Source organism: Gossypium hirsutum, chromosome D02 (genome assembly GCF_007990345.1).
Source record: "Gossypium hirsutum isolate 1008001.06 chromosome D02, Gossypium_hirsutum_v2.1, whole genome shotgun sequence".
Classification (NCBI taxonomy): Eukaryota; Viridiplantae; Streptophyta; class Magnoliopsida; order Malvales; family Malvaceae; genus Gossypium; species Gossypium hirsutum.
This window is the reverse complement of record NC_053438.1, coordinates 56,490,567-56,513,377: the sequence shown is the minus strand read 5'-3', so window position 1 is coordinate 56,513,377 and position 22,811 is coordinate 56,490,567. Positions and strand designations below refer to the sequence as shown.

General features: G+C 33.2%; 1 non-coding gene across 1 annotated transcript; it reads right to left on the bottom strand.

Annotated features, from left to right (window-relative positions):
- Positions 1-19,847: 19,847 nt before the first annotated feature.
- LOC121215118 (small nucleolar RNA R71) lies at positions 19,848-19,954 on the bottom strand. Its single transcript, XR_005910849.1, has one exon. It is a non-coding gene; the product is annotated as a small nucleolar RNA R71 (small nucleolar RNA).
- Between the last annotated feature and the right edge of the window lie 2,857 nt (positions 19,955-22,811).

Here is a 22,811-nt window from a genome sequence, read left to right as displayed (position 1 = left end):
AGCAAGACGGATCCTAAAAGTTCTCAGTTTTCAACTGAACGATCTTCTCCGCTATTCTCATACTACGAACTGCTTCAAGTGTGGTTCGAACAATCATAAATCAAACACAAAACTAGAAACAATTTTCTTACTTTCAGTAAGAAAGTAAATTGCTCTCTCTCTAATAGAAACTGGTAGAATTATTATTCTCGGAAAATAGAATTTATACTTCGAAATAAATTCTGACTATTTTCGGGCAGAATAACAATATTACAAAAGTTGTATATTACTCATTCTATCTTTAGCGCTATTGGTGTCATCTATTTATACGAAGAGAAAGTGAAACTCTAATTGAATTAATGCATTTAATGTTTATTCAATAGAAAAAACCAATCCCCTAGTTAAACTAGGAGAGAGGGGCAACTAATAGGGTGTACCTTCCTTCATATGTATTATGATAGAAATTTGGGCCTCTCTTGTATTAGGTCTAATTATATGTGATTCATGCACTTTTAACGCAACACTTTATAATTTAATCCAACCCAGTACATGTTTTTCTATTTCTCAAAATATACATTATTTATTAAATTAATTTTAAAAAACAATTTCTTAATTAAATAATTTTCTCAACCTAATTCTAATTCCGTTAAAATTATGGCAACTTTGTCGTAAAAGAATCTATGAGAAAATATGTTTAGTTTTTTTTTTTACATTCAATGGATTCACAACAACCCATTAGTTTAAATCTATTTTCGAACTTCAATTAATTAATTATTAAAAAAATTATAAATTAATTCTTAGGTCATTTCCATACTTAGTGAGAAAACCACATTCATTTCTGAATATAACACATTTCTCTAACTTTATCATTTTTATCAATTTCTATTAATTTGATTCAACATGCAGATTCATTTATGGTTTTAACGAGCTAGTGGAGGGACCGATTGGACATATGTAATTAAGGCTCAAATGATTTATAATTAAGTTCCAGCTTTTCACTTATTAATTATAAACTCATTTAGTCACGAAGTCATCCTACTATAGTATTGTGATTGAGCTCTCCATATTGACATACCATTATGAAAGCTACTCGATCAGTGCTCGTCCAATGATATTTTCATAAGTGTGTTACCATCATAGGATATCATTAATCTCTTTGGGATAAATTTGTTCTCTCAAAATGATCCTATTTTATCCCATGGTAATCATTACATCTTCCTTCATGAAAAGCCAACTAATATTAACTAGTAATTAAGTCATTCATCACAAAGATGAATGACTTGTGGACAAGTTTACTTTTCATCTATCATGCTAATGAGAGGATATCATTTAGCCATGTCTTGGGCTATGAATGATCCTACATACTACAGAATTCGTACACCCAATACACCAGCTTTCGATTCCTCATCTATTTGAACTCAGGTTTTTACTTACATCAAAATATACGAGTCACGCATAAATAGTCCATCATCCACTCAGGATTAAGGTATGTCACACTATGAACGTCACAAGTGAATAAATCTATAAATAAATTTAGAATCTATTCTACTTTGGTCTAGTCTGATATACTGTCAGTCCAATCGGTCACATCTATATCTTTATCTTCTGGGAGTCATCCGCTCCGATACCCAAGACAAAACATGACTCCCCGATGCCCAAGACAAAATATCTCCCTAATTGGACTTGGTAGACTACATATCAATCTTTCAATTGGTTTGCTCATTTTCAATTAGACTAAGGTCATATTTAGGTTTTTATACTAATATAAGTTGTCTTTTCATATTACGATCCAACCACGTAATATCGCATAGTATTAGTTAAACATTAGATAACAAGTGAGCTAATATTTGCTTCTATTTTGTTTTGCATGTAAAAATCATTGAGGACAATATACAAATGATATTAATGTAATTCATGAATAATTTTTATTAACCAATCTGTTCGAAAAAATTACAAGTGTACAGAGACGAAAATACTACACTTAAGGCATCAAATCCAACAGCTTCTTCCTTAATTTTTTAGTTATTATACTAGGATGCTAGATGATCATGACCCAAGAATTAAAATTTTCAATTAATAAAGATTTAGTTAGTTAGCCATGGATGAAAATTTGGAAACTTAGAAGAGAAATGTTAGCTTCATAAATGGTTAATGATATTTAAGTTGTGATCACAGTGAAAATGAGTTGAATTGATATTGAGTAATGTAGAAGTAGGTTCGGTTAAGTGTTATTAAGGAAAGAATTGTTGAGTTCTTAGGGACCCATGTGTATAAGATAAGAACTTTGGGATTTAATGGTATGTAATGGTAGTTTGATGTTTGTAAAGTATAATTATAAAGTTGGATTTAGATCTGAACGAGAGATTATCGAGTTATACAAATTTTAGACATTGAAGCCCTAGTTAATTAAGTATGACGACTAGTGTATATCATGCTTTGTTTAATTGGAATTCCATGTTTGATTATGCATTACTAACTTGTTTAAATATTCAAATTATGTAACGTAGCTCACAATGAGATCAGAACATTAAAGGGACAGCTGACGAGTAGTTAACTCAGTTTGTGCTAACTTAATATGTTTTTAGTTCATGCTTTTAATTGCTGTTAAGTTCATTGATTTAGTAGTAAATATGAGTCTCAAAGTATATGTAATGATCTGATTTTAGACGGTGTTGAAAAATGTAGTTTGAAACTCAATTTCGTAAACCGAGTTAGTGAAATTATGAATAGGATAATTTATTTGTTTAAATTGAAAATATATTAATGAATGGTCAAGTAATTACATCGAGAAAAATCATTAATTATAGTACATGGGCTAAATTTTAAAAGTGCAATTGCTATTGAATTTTGATTTGTAACACCTCTAACCCGTATCCGTCGCCGGAACAAGGTTACGAAGCATTACCAAATAAGACACAACTTTCAAACAATTTCGAATGCACATATGATATATTTGCATAATTAGAATTAATGACTAATTAAAAATTTAATACATACATTTCACTTGTATATAATCATAATTATAATTAAACAAACATGTCACAAAGTCATACAAAGAAAATGTACAATAAAAATATTAAGCAAAAGTTATGTATTATTACATCAATTCAATAAATAAATAAATATCCCTGATTAATTAAAATCCTTATGTACATTTATTCATATCAATTTTATACTCATACATTGTCAATCACCATGAACTCAATTCAGCTAACCCATTTAAGTATGTAAAGTTAGATCTAAAACATGCATCTCTCAATTAATTAACATAACCCAAATTTATCATGTACATTACTTACTAACTTTAAGCTCATTTAAAAGACAATCATGCTTCATTATAAATAAGACCAAAACATGTTTATTTACCTATCATAAGCTTACGCGTGTGAACTCCTAATGAGCCATTTCTAAATAACTATATTATAATATCATTATCAAGCTAAGTAGTACTTATTCGGTCATTTTAACACATTATTCATAGCATATTTATACTATATTGGCATTCATCAAATCACATACTTATCAATATAGATATTAACACCAAACCGAATCAAATTAACCTATAGTTCCAAAATTATATTCATCCAACTCAATTAATTATCAAATCTATACATACCACACATATTATGTAACACATAAAACGAGCTAAAGTTAAGTTCTTAAAACTAACTTTAATATGTATAAATATAAACTCCATTTTAATGACCATTAAAACTATATGCATAGACACCAAAATAGATCAAAACAAAGTAAGCCATTTTTGCATGGCTTTTGATTACATTAATAAGTACTTGAACCAAAATCAACCTTCCAACTAAGCTATACATGCCATATACTCAAAATCGACTTAGTGAAATACCGAAGGAAATTATCGATAGTGTGATAGGCTTTGCTGATGATCCCCGAGTACGTAGCGATCTCCAAAAAAAAAACTATAAAACAAAGAAAATTAAAAATACAAAGTAATCTAACTTAACTTAGTAAGTCTTTAGAAAAACATATATATTATTGGATGATATAATTTCTTAGGTAACTTTATTAAGGCCGAAATACAACATATAAACATTATCAAAACATTCATTAATCTCAAGACATTTTAGTCATAACTATTTAACATTATATAAACTTTCAAACTTATATCTATCATTAGCATAATGCCGAATATAATTATCAAATACATATACACATATAAGTATCTTTTTGTTATATATAATCGACCAAATGTACTTACCTAATCATCAAATAAGATATGACATAACACATACCTGATTAATGTACTTCACAATCCCATTTGATATCACATTTACATAGAAATTTCTAAGCACATATCTTGAAATGACACACGACACAAAGCCTGTTAGGTCTAAAGCCTACTTTAGTACATCGGCATGAAGCCTGCTAGACATAAAGTCTGAAATAATTCACCGGCATTAAACCTGTTAGGATATGAAATTGGTCTTTCACAAAATTCTTTATAAGAAAATCTAGATATTCTTTATATCTCATATAAATCTTTTCAATAATCGTATCTCAGCAAAAATCGAATTATATTTCAATCTTCGTAGCAAACATACATTCGAATAACATATCTATAGTTCATATCATTAAATTCAGCTCATAGAACTCAATACATGCATTCGGTTATTATATATATTATACTATTAGCTTCAAATTATAGAACTCAAAGCATACATTGGCTAACATACATATAATTCATATGATTAATTTCAACCTATTGAATTCAATACATACATTCGGCTAACATATATGTAATTCATTAAATTTCATTCAACTTACAAACTCAACATATATATTCGGCTAAATATATATATAATTTATGCAATTTATTTCAACTTATAAAACTCAAAACATACATTGACTAACACACATATATATATATACAATTCATACATTTTATTTTAACTTATAAAATTGAAAACATATAAATATATACATTCGGCTAACATTTTTATTCAATTCATATCATTATATTTTTGCTTATAGAACATATATATACCAATGTAATGATGTTTATTTGCTATTAGACTTACCTCAGACGGTGAAAATTGGAATAGGGCGATTAATCAACGATTTTGGTTTTTCCTCTATCCAGCTCCAATTTCTTTTGTTCTTGATCTAGATATATTCAAAAGTAAGCTAGTTTAAATAATATTCTATTCAATTTAGTCCAAAAACACCTAAATGAGCAAATTACCATTTTGCCCCTGACATTTTACACTTTTTGCAATTTAGTCCCTATTGCATAAAACACAAAATACACAAAATTTACACACACTATGCTAAGGCCGATTGTTCCTTGTCTTTATACAAGTGCACACAATTCATTTATTTCACATTTTAACCCCTCAAAATATTATTTTTACAATTTAACCTTATTTACTCAATTTCATCAAAAATTCCAATAGAAAACATATTAATTTAAAACATATCTTTCATTATTCATCATCAAACATCACATAACACAAATTTTCATCAATGGAACAACTCAAAATATTCATCAAAATAAAATATTCAAACATGGGTCGGATAGTATTCGAAGCAACGATCTCAAAAACGTAAAAATTATCAAAAACAGAAGTAAATTCATACCTTAATCAAGCTAGTAAAGTGCTGAACCCTAAAAAAAACTTTAATGGCTTTCTTCTTTGTTGATTTCGGCTAAGGAAGATGATGAAATGACCATTTTTTTATGTTTTACTTAACATATATTATTTATTTATTATATTACTAATGTAACCTTTAATATTAAATAAACAAAACATATAATATAAGGGCAATGTTGACCATTGCCACCCACTAACATCTAAATGGCCTAATTGCCATTTAAAACCCCCATTTTTAAAAGACAACAACAATTGGGTGCTTTTAGATCTGACCCTTAAATTTTTATTTTACGTGATTAAGTCATTTTATTTAACCGGTCATTCAAACGATAAAATTTAAACACAGAAATTTCACACAATCAAATTCACACATAATAAACACACAAAATAATATTAAAATATTCTTCCAACTCGGATTTGTGGTCCCAAAATCACTATGTCTGATTAGGGTCGAAATCGGGTTGTTACATGATTGAAGAATTTTGTGAGGGCTTGTAAGGCAATTAGACCAAGGACTAGGTAGTCAATTAGCCATTTTAGGCTCTTGAATTACTAAAAAGGATGATTTAATCCATCTATTCTCGTTATAATAGTTAAGATTTAATTATGATATTTAAATTATTAATTAATTAAGTTTAAGTGGATATTAATTAACTCCTCATTATATGCATATATAAGTAATAGATAATGGAAGAGAAATTTCTCTTCTTCTCCTCTCTAAATCGTAAAAAAATAAGGGAAAGAAGAAAACTTTCATTTTCATTTTGGTCCATAATCTCTTAAGGTAACTTTATATTTCTTCGAAATCTTTATGTTTTCATGATCCTTTAAGCTTGAGTAAGAAGGCCCATGCTTTAGATTTTTCAATTATTAATTTTTTATCAAGATGCCATTAATGAGATTTTGATGAAATGAAAGCTTAGGAATGATGATGTGATGATAATTATGTTTAGGTTTTGTTAATAGTCATGTTAGAATGTAGTGGAAAGTTTTTTTATTAAGGTTGAAATTAAGTTAAGCTTTATAGATAATTTTACGACATTAGGGACTAAATTGAATAAATTGAAATTTTTTAATAAATTATGCTATAAGTTAGAAGTACGAGGTCCCTAATGGGAGAATATGAAATTTTATTTTGATTCGATACTAAATATTGGAAAATATGAACATTTCATATATAAGGACTAAAATGAATAAAATGAAAACTATGTTTAACTGATGTAATTTCATGTGATTTAGTGAAAAATGATACTATTCTATAATCGAATTATTGTAAATAGTGAAAGATGACTTTGTTTCGTCTCATGATAAAGGAAAGTGAAGGTCATAGATGAGTAACTACCCCTATTTGCGCTTTTATGATTTAAATTCAAATTACATATATGGATTTTTGCAATTAACTTGCTTAAGGTAATGAACTTACTCATTTCATGAATAGGTAAGTATAAAATAGTTGGTAACTTGTGAAAAATGTGATGATATGCATATGATGATATGAAATGGTATGAATTGAATTGAGCATGATATAAATTGTTATGTATGAAAATATGATATGTGAATCATGTATATATGATTGAAACATTAGTTACCCTATTAACGGTCTTGGACAGAGTCGAGTATAGTTGACATGCCATAGGATTAGTGTACAAGATTATACTTCAATTTATACCGATGAGGCGCGAAGCATATATTATACTTTGAATTACTGATAAGGTGCTAAACCCATTTATATACTTTGATTTATACCAATAATGCGAGAAACGCATATTATACTTTGGACGTACCGATGAGGCGCTGAGAGCTGGATATAATGGTGTGATGGTTGGATGATCCGTGTATCTGTCTTAAGTCCATTTTTGGTTAATAGGGATTATGAAACATACATTTTCATATTAACATTTGACATGGAATGAAATGATGAATTGTGTAGCATGTATATCAATGATAAAGCAATAAAAGATATTATGTGAAAGATCTTATGATCTGGTTATTACGAGCCTTAAGGATCAATATAGTTGTAAAATGAATCAATGGATTGGAGATTGCATGAGAAAATGGAATTAATCTTGTGATATGATATGCTATGACATTCATGTAAATGAGATATAATAGAAAAGAGATTGAATGATAGAATATGACATGTTAAATAGCTTAAAGAATGATGTTTTGTGTTCATGAGATAAGAAATGAAATTGTGATTCAGGTAGCATTTGGATTTCATATTGTATGTATTGGTATTTTGCTTATACATGATTAATGCTTTAAATCATGTTAGCACCACTAAGCCTTATTGCTCAGCGTACAATTTGTTTATTTTCATGCATTGGTATCATTAGATCTCGAGGACTCAAGGAGTGTGACAACATCCATGACTCAACTCTTGGCTTGGCAAAGTTTGTAAAATTTATCTTATGTATATAGCAAGTGGCATTAAATGTCTTAAATTGGTCTTTAGGTTCATTTTGATGTTTTGGTATTCATCGTAGGAATGCTTGCATTTTGAATGTGTTCATGTTTATTTAATGGTATGTAATACAATGATTTGGTGACACAATGGTATGTTTGATCACCGTTTATATGTATGCTTGTAATTAAAGATTGCTTGTATGCCAAGTAATAAGGTGTATGCATGAGACTAGAATGAATATGTATAGACCTGTGTTTATATCTTAAAAGATGTTTAAATGTGCCAAGCATGGTAGTTTGGCATTTGAATTAATGCCTAAAAAGTGATGTGTTGAGCTTTTGAGTCATTAGGACCATTTGGAATTGGTGCTTGAAAGGTTTAAGGAAAATGGTGCAAAAATTAAGAGAATTGTCTTCAATGTCACAACATTCCCTTACTAAAGTCGCAACGTTAAGCCCATTGTCTTCAAAGCTGCGACATTGAGTTGATGTCTTCAGGGTCATGACTCATCCCTATTGAAATCATGACATCAAGCTACTACCCTCAGTGTCTTGACATTCATCCTTAAATGTCAAGACAACACCTCTACATTAGTTATTTTTACGTTTTAGTCCTTTTTTTGTTTCTGGAGTTCCATAAGAGCTTTTGTAAGCCTACTTATAACCTGTATTTGAATAATTGATGTTTTTTGAAGTTTTAAAACTCAATTGTTCACATGATTTGTATTTTGATTATTGAAATGCAATTGTAGTTACTTCGGCAACAAATGTGACATCTCACATCTCAAATCTAACGATTAGGTAGGGTGTGGGGTGTTACAATATATTTTATCTTATGTGGTTGAATTTAAAGTGGTAGCATAAACACTAAGTGCTTGTAACACCCCACACCCGACCTGATTGCTGAAACCGAGATGTGAGGTGACATATTCATTGCTGAAGTAACTACAATTTCATTTCAATATCTAAAAGAAAAGTCATACAAGCAATTAAGTTTCGTGACTTAATAAAACACATTATTAATTCAAATATGTGTTATAGGTGAGCTTATGAAAACTCTTATGAAACAATGCTAACAACTGAGGGACTAAAACATTAAAATTGCCTAATATAAGGGTAATGTTGCGACATTGAGGGCAAAAGCATGATGTTGTGACTTCAATTGTGGTGAGTTACAACCTTGAAGATAGGAACTTGACGTCGCGACTTCAGTGGGGGAATGTCGCGACCTTGAAGACAGGGGACTCAATGTCGCGACACTAATAGGGGGATGTCATGACTATGAAGGAAATTTCCCCCAATTTTGTATCGTTCTTCTCAAACCTGCCAAGTACTTGTCTTAAATGGTCTAAGTGACCCAAAAACTAAACATTGTACATTTTAGGCATTAATTCAAATGCTAAACTACCTTCTTTTTACATTTAACCTCTTTCAACACATAACCATCTACACATGCTACAATCATGAATAACATTCATTTACTTGGCATGCAATCAACGTACCAATATCAAGTCATGGCATAACATATCTATCATACACAAGCAACAATATATCACTAGATTGTAACATCTATATTCTAGATTTATATATTTATAATCAAGTATAAACATTTACCATCATCAGTGCCAAAATGACAATTTGAATCTTAGGACCAATTCAAACGTTAAGTATATGCCACTTGCTATTAACATGAAAAAATTATACAAACTTGTTGAGTCGAGAGAATTGAATTTGGATGCTGTTGATCACTCTAGGACTTCAAAATCTACGATAGTTGCACATGGAAATAAACAAAACATATGCTAAGCAATAGGGCTCAATGGTGCTATCATGATTTAAATCAATAATCATATAAAATAGTAAGTCGGTGGGCTCTATTGGGGAGCTTGTAAATTTTTGGGCTAGTTGGGAATTAGTTGAGATTCAATTTTGGTCTGGTTAAGTTGGATCTAACTGGTTCTTGAGTGGGAGACAGAATGATTAGTGATGGACGACTATTTTCGACCATGGAGACCGTGCAAAATAAGAGTATATATATGTGTGTGAGAAGAGATATTTCTGCAAAGGAATTCTTCTCAATTCTATTTATAAATTTCTTCTTATGTGCATCTTTTTTAGTTGCTTCAAAGAAAAGAAAGTTAAGAAAAACCCTGCATAGGGCTGTGAATGTGAGACTCAAGATTGGAAAGAAGAAAATCCAATAAGTTGGTAAGCTCCTAAGTCTCTTTGTACTTGTAAATTAGAGGAAGAAAGAAGTAAGGATTCCTAAAAGGTTTATGTATAATAGTGGATTCTGGGTTTTTAAGGTTTGAATACCTTCAGTGTAACCGACATATATGGTTGTCATGCTTAGCTACCAGTACCAATGAGGCTCTAGCGTTTGGACAAGCTAAGCTGGCAAGGACAAATGATTCAAGGTTAGTTTCTGTACTTCACTTGGGTGATTGTTGTTAAAGTGTTAAAATGTTCTACTCTTGTGCCTACCATGAGTTCAATCTAAATCCCATGGTTGTGTATGATCACGGTGAATGAGTATACCATGTATGCATAAAGTTGTGAAAATATATGGATGTGTGCAAGTATGTCCTTTGGATGCCCAATGTGGTTGTGTGTTTACGTATTGTTAAATGGCATATTGTATGTTATAGTAATAAGTATAATGACTTGTGTGAATTGTATGTTCATAAGATGTGGAGTTCGGAGGGAGTTTCTTTGAAAGTGTAGATAAAGATAGGAAAAAATGGCGTAATGGAGGAATGGACGGATTCTTATAGGATTCAAAAGAGTTTGGCGGCATCTTGGACCATGTATCTACTGGTCTTTCGGGGCGGCACCATGACGACGACTATTTATTGGTCCTTCGAGACAACACCGCGATGACGATTATCTACTGATCCTTTAGGGTGACACTGTGATGACGATATATGTCATTTGGGGTGACATCGTGTAAACGATATATAAGTCCTCCGAGGCAACACCGTGTAATGGTATATAGGTCATTCGGGGCGACACCTCGAAAGGGGTTTATTGATTCTTTGGAATCAAAAGTCCATGGTTAGCCATTGCAGGATCCAATGGTGAACAAGTACACCTTATGGTGAAACGGAGTCTGCCAGGAAAGTAAATAAGGAAGCCTACCAAGGCATAAAAAGGAAAGTCACTATATGACTCCCAAGGAGAGTAGATTGACACAATGATGATGATGCATCTGAAGAAACTGGCAAGTATGTTAATAAGAGGATCTACCAAAAATAAGAAGGTAAAAAGAATTGGTAGAAGCATTTTAACCTGGAATATGTGAAAGGAAAGGGTAATTTCTTCAAATTATTTAACTGTCTGCCATCATGAGTTCATCAGTGTTTGGCAAGTAGAGTAGCATTGTGTGAGATAAAGTGAAACGATTAGGCAGATTTTGATCCTATGAATCTATGGTAAAGAGGCCGCCAAAATAGGGAAAGTCCGCCAAGGACTATCTTGGGTGTGAAGTCTGCTAGGGATAATCTAAGAAAGAGGTAGTCCAAGTCCACAAATGAAGGAGTGCTTAATCATCAGCGAAATCTCATATTTAGGGCCTCGAATAAAGGTATCATTAAATGGATTTCCTTAAAAGGACAGTTCTATGCAACAAGCTTATTCCTAATAAGGTAATTGTCGGGGTAATGCAATAAGTTCATATTAAGTCTGTATGGAATGAAGTGGTTAAGGTAAGAATCTACAGTTACGGAGAGGTATCTGCTAATCCGCCAACAGTAGTCACTAATCTGTATAATTTTGTATATGGTCATCTTCAATGAGTCAATCTAGGAAAGGTAAATTGGGAATTTAAGATGAAGTTGGACAGGGTCAAGTCCCAAAAGAATTATGATTGGAAGAGTATGCCTATGTCTAAATTAGGGGATATGTCCTTCTTCATTTGGTTTAGAGAATGCAATACATCGACTACTCTAGAAAATTGAAAGAACTTGCTATGATACTCACGGAGTTTTAAATTCTATGCTTTTAATTTTATTCCTAGAATTATATAAGGCCTTTTACGAGTACTACTATACAGAATCTCACTAAGTTCACCCGAACTTATATGAGTTTTGAACTTGAACGCAGGGTCAAGGATTAACTAAAGGATTGTGTGGAGGGGCCAAGCCAGACACTGCCAAGCTCGTGCCAATAGCGCTATAACTATATCATGTATATAGAGGGGCACCCTTAGAGGCCACGCCTCGGGGATTAATTTAGTGTATATATAGTAAAGTCTCAAGTTATAATTTTTAAATAATTATTATGCTTAATAAGGTAGAATGTCTGTAAGAACTTAGTGCTTGTATGATAAGGAATATAATAGAAGCTTAAATTTTGGAATCTGACATTAATCTTGTAATTGAATAATACTGATTAGTAGTAATGTATGCATAAGTTGGTAATGTTTAAGTCTGTAACTAAATCAGGTTAGAAATTTTGTTAAGACATTCGGGTTATTTATGATGCATGGTACCCGGTGATTGGGTCAGGTATAAGGTGTTAAAAATTAGTGGTATCAGAGTTTCAGTTTAGTTGATCCTCTAGACATAGGAAATCAAAAAGCAACCCCTATATCAATGTTATATTAGGTCTGGCTTAATCCTTAAAATAGGGATACCATGTTGTGTTATATGTATAAGTAAAGGGTTGGCGAACCATTATTAGGTGGTAGTAAACATGCTGGGAATAGCAGAAAGAAAGGTGCAACGAAAATAAAATATAAGAGATGAAAAGAAGAAAATTTCATTAAATAGGATGATTGGTACAAATACAAGGGAAAGTTAAACATTGTCCTTAGTTGGATAATTAGTGGTCTCCTCTGCATCTTCCTCCTCCTCAATACTGGCTTCCTTTATGGGAACAGGAATGTTTGGCTCAAGTTCTAAGAAGAAGAAGAGATTTTCAAATTCTTTCCACTTCTTCTAAAACTCTTCCCACTTAGCTCCAAAGGGATTCAACACATTGAAGCTCAGATTAACGTTGGTGAGCTTGTGCATATAGCTAAAGTTGACTTGGCTCACATCAAAAGGCCCCACGGTGACTTGGGCGTGAGGAATGTGGTTATACCATAATTTGGGAATGTAGTTTTGTATCCCCACTGTGGTTTTAGCCTTGTAACACTCTAACGCTTCATTTTTTCCTTTTGCACCTTCTCAAGATTTGCCAATCATTATTCCTCTAAGGAAGTGATCTAGCTTTCTAGCTGGCGTATCCTTTCTTCAGAATTTTCCTTCAGGGAATTGTATTTAGTTTCCGAACTAAAGATAGATTCAGTGAGCTCTGATCTATCATAATTCGTTGTAGTAGATTAAACTATTTTCCGTACTTAATGAGCTTGTAGAAAAGCAAATTAATTATGTTTCGATTAAGTTTTCACTTTTAGTAAGTAGATAATAAAAAGAGAAATTTTAGTAAATTATATTACTTTGGGGGCCAAAGTAGGCCTAAAGGTAAACTAATAAGTTCGATGAGTGTATAGGACTCCATTCGGAGGCATAAGGATAGAAGACTGCCCGCCATGTTGCAACACGAAGCTTGGATGTTGCAAAACAATGAACAGAGTACTGAAAATGAGTAGTCTACCTTCAGTATCGAAACTCAGCCATAAGGTGTCGCAACTTATCCCTAAAATCAAGCCCTAAGGAGTAAACTGGCATCAGTGTCGTGAGATAGGCCAAAGGGTGTCATGACACCAATGTGACATGGTAAATTAATGAGCCAAGGGTGTTTTCGTCTACAAAATGAACTTTAACACAAAAACGTTAGCCGAATTAGGTCAAAGGTCAGCGACCAACCTTAGGCCTATAAATAGAATTGCTCTAGATATATTTTACTTAGCTTTTATTTAGTTTTAATTTTGCTTTCATTTGTATTTAGTTTTTCTTTCAATTTTCTATTTCGGTCTTTGCTGGGATCAAATTGTAGATCACTCAACTCTCGACAGATTACCGTTTGCATTTTATTATTATATCAGGATTTCTCTCATCTCTATTCTTGATTTTTTCATAATGTTTATCTTTTCTGTCAATTACTTTGCATGTGTTAAATCCATGGGGAACTAATCTAGTAAAGGAGATTAATGAGTGGATGTGAGATTAATTAACCTCTATGTAGGGTTTCTTAGCGGATAAACATGTTGGGATAGGAAGAACTTAAAACCCTAGGCTTGATGACCCTAGGAAGTCATATAGGTGGGAATGAACCCAAAATTAGCATTTCTTATCTGTGAAAACCTTACCTTGATTTGGTATGGACTGTGACATCTAGAGATAAGTAGTTCTTACCGACTCATTAAGTTAGTGGAAGGCCGAGAGGCCCTGCTAGGTTAATGACTAGTTGATTGGATAGAACCCAAAATAATATTTAATTATGAACATTGAAGCAAGTTAATCTTCTATAATTGAATATTATAAAATATGCAATCTGTCTCTACAATAGCTTTTTATTATTTTTATAAAATAACTATTCTCATCACCTTAGGATTAATCGTAATATAATATAATTAAATTACTAACTAGACCCATTACCGTAGAAGTTAATCTTAGTTTAGTCGCACCCCCCTTGGGTACGATCCTTGAAATACTTCCATAATTCATTGTAAAAACTATATTACAACCTGACCCATATGCTTGAACACACTACCTTAATTCATATATTTATTTGTAGTATTCTCAATTCTGACGTTGGTGCATCGGGAGGTGGTTAAATTGTTAGTGTCATTGCCAGGGAGGCAACACTATTGAATTAGGTTAGTGGAAGGTCGAAAGGCTATAATACCCCTAACCCGTATCTGTTGCCAAAATAGGGTTACGAAGCATTACTGGAGTTTACGTTTCAAAACTATCAAAAACTTAAAACATTTAATTCACAACATCAATCAATGCAAAACCAATCAATGAAATACATATTATCCCTTATACGAGCCCTCGAGGCCCTAAAAATACATTAGAAACAAGTCAGGACTAAATAAAAAACATATAGAATTTTTAAGAAAAAAGATGAAAATTTTTAAAACTCCAGGGGTCACACAGCCGCGTGACTCATATGGCTGAGACACACACCCGTGTCTCAGTCCATGTGGGAATTCGAAGTAGGGATACACATCCGTGTCCGTGCCCATCTAACTCTCTAACTTGGGTCACACAGCCAAGCCACACGCCCGTGCATCAGGCCGTATACCATTCGAAATAGCCTAACACGCCCGTGTGCTAGGCTGTGTAACTACCTAACTTGCAACCCTTTGAAAGCTATAAGGGATACACGACCGTTTCGCATGGCCGTGTGTCACACACGGCTGAGACACATGCCCGTATCCCTGGCCGTGCGGACGAAAAATAGGGCATTTCCAAGCCATTTTTCTTACCCAATCATGTACACACCCAAAACCAATTTTCCACATGTAAACAAGCATTCAAAAGACACCAAATAATGTGTCCACAAGCTATACCAATAAGGTATATGTGCATACAACCAATATGCCCAAAAGGCACCTTAATCACAACAATTAAACATGTATAACCATATTCATAGTTTAGCCAAAAGTTCAATCAACTTATAACTAAGTTTATGCCAAAACTTACCACTTTATTTACCTATCAAATTCACACCAAAAATACGAAATTGGCCATTTGACATTTAGCACCATTAGCCATATATGTCCACTACATTCCAAATACCAAAATGACCATATTCAACGATATTAAAGAATATTTCGTTACACACATTTTAAATACCATTTCAACTTCCATCATTTAAGCATCATAAAGACTATAAAATCAACCATCATAAGGTCACATATATATACCATAATTACAAGCCAAACTATAATAGCTATAACATCAACCAAAACACCTAAACATGTGCATATTTAACCAATTATCACTTAAATAGTTTTCATGCCAAAACATAACATAATTGATACATAACAACCATACTAGTTTTGGTCATTTCAAAACATACACCAATTTGACCATATTAACCACAACCAACAAGCTATCAATAGTACCTTAAGTACCTCAAATCCAAGGTAACATTTCATGTCATAATCATCAACCAAAATGACATATATATACAAAAATCATCAATTAAACATTAGACATAGTGCACCTATTCATACCATTATAACTGCGACCAAAGCATAGAAATCTACCGATAAAACTAATGGATAGTGTGATGGATCTCCGACTAGCTTCCAACCCGATCGAGCTTCTAATAATCTAAAAAATAAAGGAAAAACAACTACGTAAGCAATGAATGCTTAGTAAGCTCGTATAAACTTTAGTCATATCAATCCATTTCAAATGTGAAATTTATACATATCAAGAATAATCCTATACCAATACCGCAAGATTCATGAAACCATATTCAACAACTCACAAAGTGAATAAATCCGCAGCATCACATATACATATCATCCCTAACATAGTAGCATTTTATAAAACTTAAACCCTTTCAAATTTTCTTATTTTCATTTGCATTTCATTACTTTCCATTGCATTTACTTTCTTTAGCTTAAATACCAACATCAGTTCAACTATCAGTTCCTTTTTCATCATTTTACACTTCAAGTATGAACTTACTATTTCATTACCTTTCCACACCCATTTCATATGTATAACACACAAAACATAAGCATATCATCAACCATAGCCACAAGCTAGTGCCTTCAAACATAGCTCTTTTGGAATTAACCACATGATAAACCATTTCATAAGAAATTACATAATTTAAACCTTACCATTCTTTCATGAACACAAGCATATTTCCATTTGCACACTTACCATTTTAATGCATAACTTATAAGTAAGCATAATGCAATCCAACCAAAAGCTTGGCACATGCATAAGCATTAAACAAAAACACATGTTAGCATACTTGAACATATTTCAAATAAACTCAACATGGATAACCATTATACTTGGATATAACATCTTTCATAACATAACATGCTTACCATGTATCTCATCTTTTCAATATATTTCATGGCCGTTGAACCGGATAGTATATCGTTGGATACCCGAGATAGCTCACACAAAGTGTGGTAACTCATATAATCGTAATCCGTCAATTCATGTACATATATGCTCACATTAGCTATGAATAAGTGTGCTCGCACGAGCTATGAAAATGGGCCTGCTCACACGAGTTGTGGGTCGAAACGTAGCTACATGATACTGCTCACACGAGTTTTGGAGTATCCACAACACATGCCGGACTTTAGCCATTGGTAGGACATTCAAGACCAGTGGAAACACAGAAATTTACACATTTTTACATACCCTTTTTAACTTAAAATCATACAGTTTCGATAAAATTCTTGTAAAAAAATAATTAATTTTTACAAAATAATTAAAGTGCACTTAAAATATGAACATGTTGAATTTTAGTTAATTTTATAATTAATTTTGATGAATTTTGGTTATTTTTGACAGATTTGCACAAAGGGCTAAAAATGTTCGGCAAACACTGCTAGACGCATAAAACCGAGAAGCAATTTGAAGTATCGAGACAAACTAAATTTCAGCCTAAGACGGTCTAAAATTATATGTATTAATTCATAATATAATTAATTTTAATTTATATCCAATTTAATTTGGGTTAATAAATTATTATTAATTAATTATGAAAAAGTGGTCCAGTTGAACTAAACTGAGTGACCTGAACCGACCAAGAAATGGACAGCCCGAAAACCGTCCAAAGAGCGGACCCAAATCAGTTTATTAGCTTATTATTTAATCTTGCAAAGAGGCCCTTGAAGACTTGTTCAAGTTGCAATCAAACCCCTCCACAATTGGTGGCTTTATAGATTTGCCCCAAGCCTAAATTAGCAAAGTTGAAACTATCAATCTTTCCACATGTGTGGCCGGCCAAGGGAAGGCTCTTTGGCTGATAATTTTAGCTATTTTTAGCAGCCGTCCTCAGCTATAAAAACCCGCTTAGGCTGGTCATTTTAGAAACACACCTCAAGCATTCACATCTTTCCTCTTTTCTCTCCACTTTCTCTCTTCTTTTCCATTCCAAAATTCCCTTGCTCTCTTGCCAATTACTCCTATTGGGAAAGGGCCATTCATCAGCTATTTGGAGTAGCAATTAAGTGTTCATAGAAGCCTTGGTTGATGAGGACAATGGAGAAGGAAGAACGGAGCAACTAATCAAGCCACGTAAACACACTGGATTTGATTCTTGTTCCCTATCTCTTTAATTTTTGTTGTTGTTATGCTGAACATATCTATGAATATTTATGTTGTTGGAATGGTTAATTTAATCAATTTAGCTTGAATTTAATTAGTGTTAGGTTGATTGCATTTCGTTTGTTAAAATTGAAATTGTGTTTATGTTGCTATAGGCCTCGGTAAGATGCTTGATTAAGTAAAATCATGCCTAAGTTGTTCTTGCATTGCAATTTTTAGGTAACTAATGAATTAATTATTTAAACGGATTGAAATTGTAATTAATGGACACAGTACTTAATCAATGCATGTTTAATCATCTAAGGTAGCTGAGAGTTAGATTAGCAACGGTATCTAACGATACATTTGCCTTGCATAACTTGCAAGATTATTGCGATTAAACTGTTTCAAGGTAAGGATACTTTGTTACCTCACATAGTCTTTTATGTGCTTATTAAATTGAGTTAATTTTTTGAATTGACATAGGGATATGTACAAGAGATTATTTCGATTTAGTAAGTATGTATGTGCAATAACATATTTGCCTATTAAGATTTGTTTAATCGGTTGAATTGACATAGGGATATAGTCAATAGACAAATTGATTTTGGTAGGTGAGTATGTTCATAAGTTAGCAAATTACTGAGTTGCCGTGAACTTATTCGTAACAATATAAACATGAGTTTAATAATTCTAAGTTAAGAAATGTAATTAATCTAACACAATTATGTCGTCTTGATTAAAATCTTATTTTAAAATCTTGTATTTGAGATTTATTTATTTAGTTTACTTAGTTTAAAATCTTAGTTTTTAATCACCCTCTTCAAACAAAATAATTTTCTTCACCAAAGTGTTTTAAATAGCATTCATAAATAATTCTTTTCACAGTCCCTATGGGTACAATAACTCAACATTTACTTATTACTTTATTACTTATTGCGATTCTGTACACTTGCACATTTCCGTCGTTCCAAGTTTTTGGCACCATTGCTAGGGACTGTGTTTTTAAAAAAAGTCATTATTTGTGAAGTTGTTAGTTTTGCATTTTGGTTTATTTTTCTGTTCAAATTTTAACTGAGTTAATTTTTCTGTTATTATTTTAGGTGTTTATGAGTATTGACCGAATCATCGATTTAATCTCTGTAGACCCTGAGATTGAACGAACTTTTCGATAGTGAAGAAGACAAGCAAGTCAGAGAATGACTGAAGAGATGAACTTCAAACATCTGAATCAAGGAAACAGAGAAAACCTTGCTCAAAACCTATCCCTATTGCTGATGATAGGGATAGAGCTTTGAGACAATATGTCGTGCCAGTATTTCATGATCTTAATCCGGGTATTAGGAGACCTGAAATTGAGGCTAAACAGTTCGAGTTGAAGCCAGTCATGTTTCAGATGCTTCAGACAGTGGTCCAATTCAGTGGAATGCCTACCGAAGATCCTCACCTACACTTAAGACTGTTTAAAGAGGTGAGCGATTCTTTCAAGTTAGCCAGAGTACCCGAAGATACATTATGATTAAAGCTGTTCCCATATTCATTAAGGGACAAAGCTCGAGCTTGGTTGAACTCATTGCCACCAAACTCAACTTCAATATGGCAAGAGTTAGCAGAAAAATTCCTTATGAAGTATTTCCCAACTAGCAAGAATTCTAAGTTGAGGAACGAGATCACTGCTTTCTAGCAAATGGATAATGAGTCATTGTATGAGGAATGGGAAAGGTACAAAGAATTATTACGGAAGTGCCCTTATCACGAAATCCCATATTGCATACAACTTGAGCCATTTTATACTGGTTTCAATGCTCACAAGAGGATGGTAGTGGACGCTTCTTCTAATGGTGCTCTCCTTTCTAAGTCTTATAATGAGGCTTATGAAATCATTGAGAGGATTGCCAGCAACAATTATCAATGGCCAACCAATCAAGCCGCGTCAGGAAGACGATCGCTGGAATACATGAAGTAGATGCTCTTACTTCACTCGCATCTCAAGTATCGTCAATATCCTCAATGTTAAAAAATCTTACTACTAATAGGTGTAATAGTTTTGCAACACAACCATTGAATCAATTTGAAAATGTAGCCTGTGCTTATTGTGGGGAAGCACATTTGTTCGAAGAATGTCCATCAAACCCAGAATCTGTGTATTACATGGGCAACCAGAACCAAAATCGAGGAAGGCAAGGACTGCAATCCAATTTCTATAACCCATCATGGCGAAACCACTTGAATATTTCCTGGAGTAACCAAGGGGTAGGAACCAGTAACAATTATGTCCAACCTAGATCGACCCAGCCACCTAGTTTTTCCCAACTAGCTTAGAAACCAACCCAAGCTGAACCATCCAATAGCCTAGAGAATCTATTGAAGGCATACATGGTGAAAAATGATGTCTCTCTAAGGAATTTGGAGAATCAAGTGGCCAGCTTGCAACTAAACTCAGAAACTGACCACAAGGTGCTTTACCTAGTGATACGGAGAATACGAGGAATCTAGAGAAGGAGCATTGTAAAGCGTTAACATTGAGGAGCGGAAAGACTTTAGAGCCCAATTTTGTCGAAGTTGAGAAGGAGCCAGCTGACACACAAGACTCAGAGGAAGTTCAACCGAGTGTTTAAATTCTAGTTTCACCAGAAATTGAATCTGTAAAATCCGAGAAGGTAACTTCTGAACCAGCTAATTCTGATCAACTAATAACTCCGTTAGATGCAGAATTGAATATAAAATGAATCAACCAGTTCCAGTAAAGAAACCTTCACCACCTCACCCTCAAAGAATTCAAAACCAGAAGCAGGAAATTCAATTCAAGAAGCTCCTAGACGTACTCAAGCAACTTCATATCAACACCCCATTGGTTGAAGCACTTGAACAAATGTCGAACTACGTCAAATTCATGAAGGATATCCTATCTAAAAAATGAAGGCTTGGAGAATTTGAGATGGTATCCCTAACAAAGGAATGCAATGCATATCTTCAAGACGAACTACCCCAAAAATTGAATGATCATGGATGTTTTACAATACCTTGCAATATTAGAGCAACATATTGTGGTAAGGCACTATGTGACTTGGGTGCGAGTATCAACTTGATTCCCATGTCAATATTTAGGAAGTTGGGGATAGGTGAAGTTAGACCTACTACGGTTACGATCCTTAGCACATCCAGAAGGAAAAATCAAGAACATATTGGTATGTGTAGACAAATTTATTTTTCCTACTGATTTTGTGATTCTAGACTTTAAAGTGGACAAAGAGGTGCCAATCATCTTAGGAAGACCATTCTTAGCAACCGAAAGGACCCTTATTGGTGTGCAGAAGGGTAAGCTTACTATGCGTGTTTAGAATGATCAGGTAACATTTAACTTTTTTAAGTTCATGTGATTTACTGACATAATTGATGATTGTTATACAGTGTCTGATTTAGAGGATTTAATTGTGGAGAAGGAACTCAATCATGTTGAGGACCCATTGGAACAAATTTTGACATCAGATCCTTCAAATGATGAAGAGGAGGATGAATACTTAGCTTTGTTAGAAGCTAATCAAAGGGGATTTAATCTGCGATCCCGCTTTGAATCTTTGGAGTTAGAGAAAAGGGATAATGCCCAACCAAAAGCGTCAATCGAGGAGCCACCTAAATTAGAACTGAAGGTACTTCCCTCACATTTGAAATATGTTTATTTAGGTAACTCTTCTATTCTACCTGTGATTGTTTCAGTAGAAGAGAAACTCATCCTGGTGTTGAAACAATTCAAGAAGGCTATCGGATGGACCATAGTTGATATTCGTGGAATTAGTCCATCTGTATGCATGCACAAGATTTTCTTAGAAGATGGCGAAAAAGGGACGATTGATGGACAATGAAGACTGAACCCCATCATGAAGGACGTAGTCAAGAAAGAAATCATCAAGTGGTTAGATGCGTGTATAATTTACCCCATCTCAGATAGTTCATGGGTAAGTTCGGTCCAGTGCATGCCAAAGAAAGGAGGTATCATGTTCATTGAAAACGAGAATAACGAGTTGATACTGACTAGAATGGTTACGGGATGGAGAATTTGCATCGATTACCGGAAGCTGAACAAGGCAACTAGGAAATATCACTTTCCTTTGCCATTTTTGGACCAGATGCTAGATAGACTCGCAAGGCAAGACTATTACTATTTTCTCAATGGATACTCGAGTTATAATCAGATTACAGTAGCACTGGAAGATCATCATAAGACAATATTCACCTGCCCATACGGTACATTTGCATTTTGGTGCATGCCATTTTGTTTATGTAATGCACCTACTACATTCCAAATATGTATGATGTCTATTTTTACTGACATGGTTGAGAAATATTTGGAAGTTTTTATGGATGATTTTTCAGTATTCGGAGATACATATGATGATTGCCTAGCCAATCTAGCCAAGGTACTAAAGCGATGCTAAGAAACAAGCCTTGTACTTAATTGGCAAATGTGTCATTTCATGGTACGAGAAGATATTGTTCTAGGGCATCGAATAACAAGACATGGAATCGAGGTAGATAACGAAAAAGGTGTTAGGAGCTTTTTGGGCTACGTTGGTTTCTATCAAAGATTCATCAAGGACTTCTCCAAATTTGCTAAACC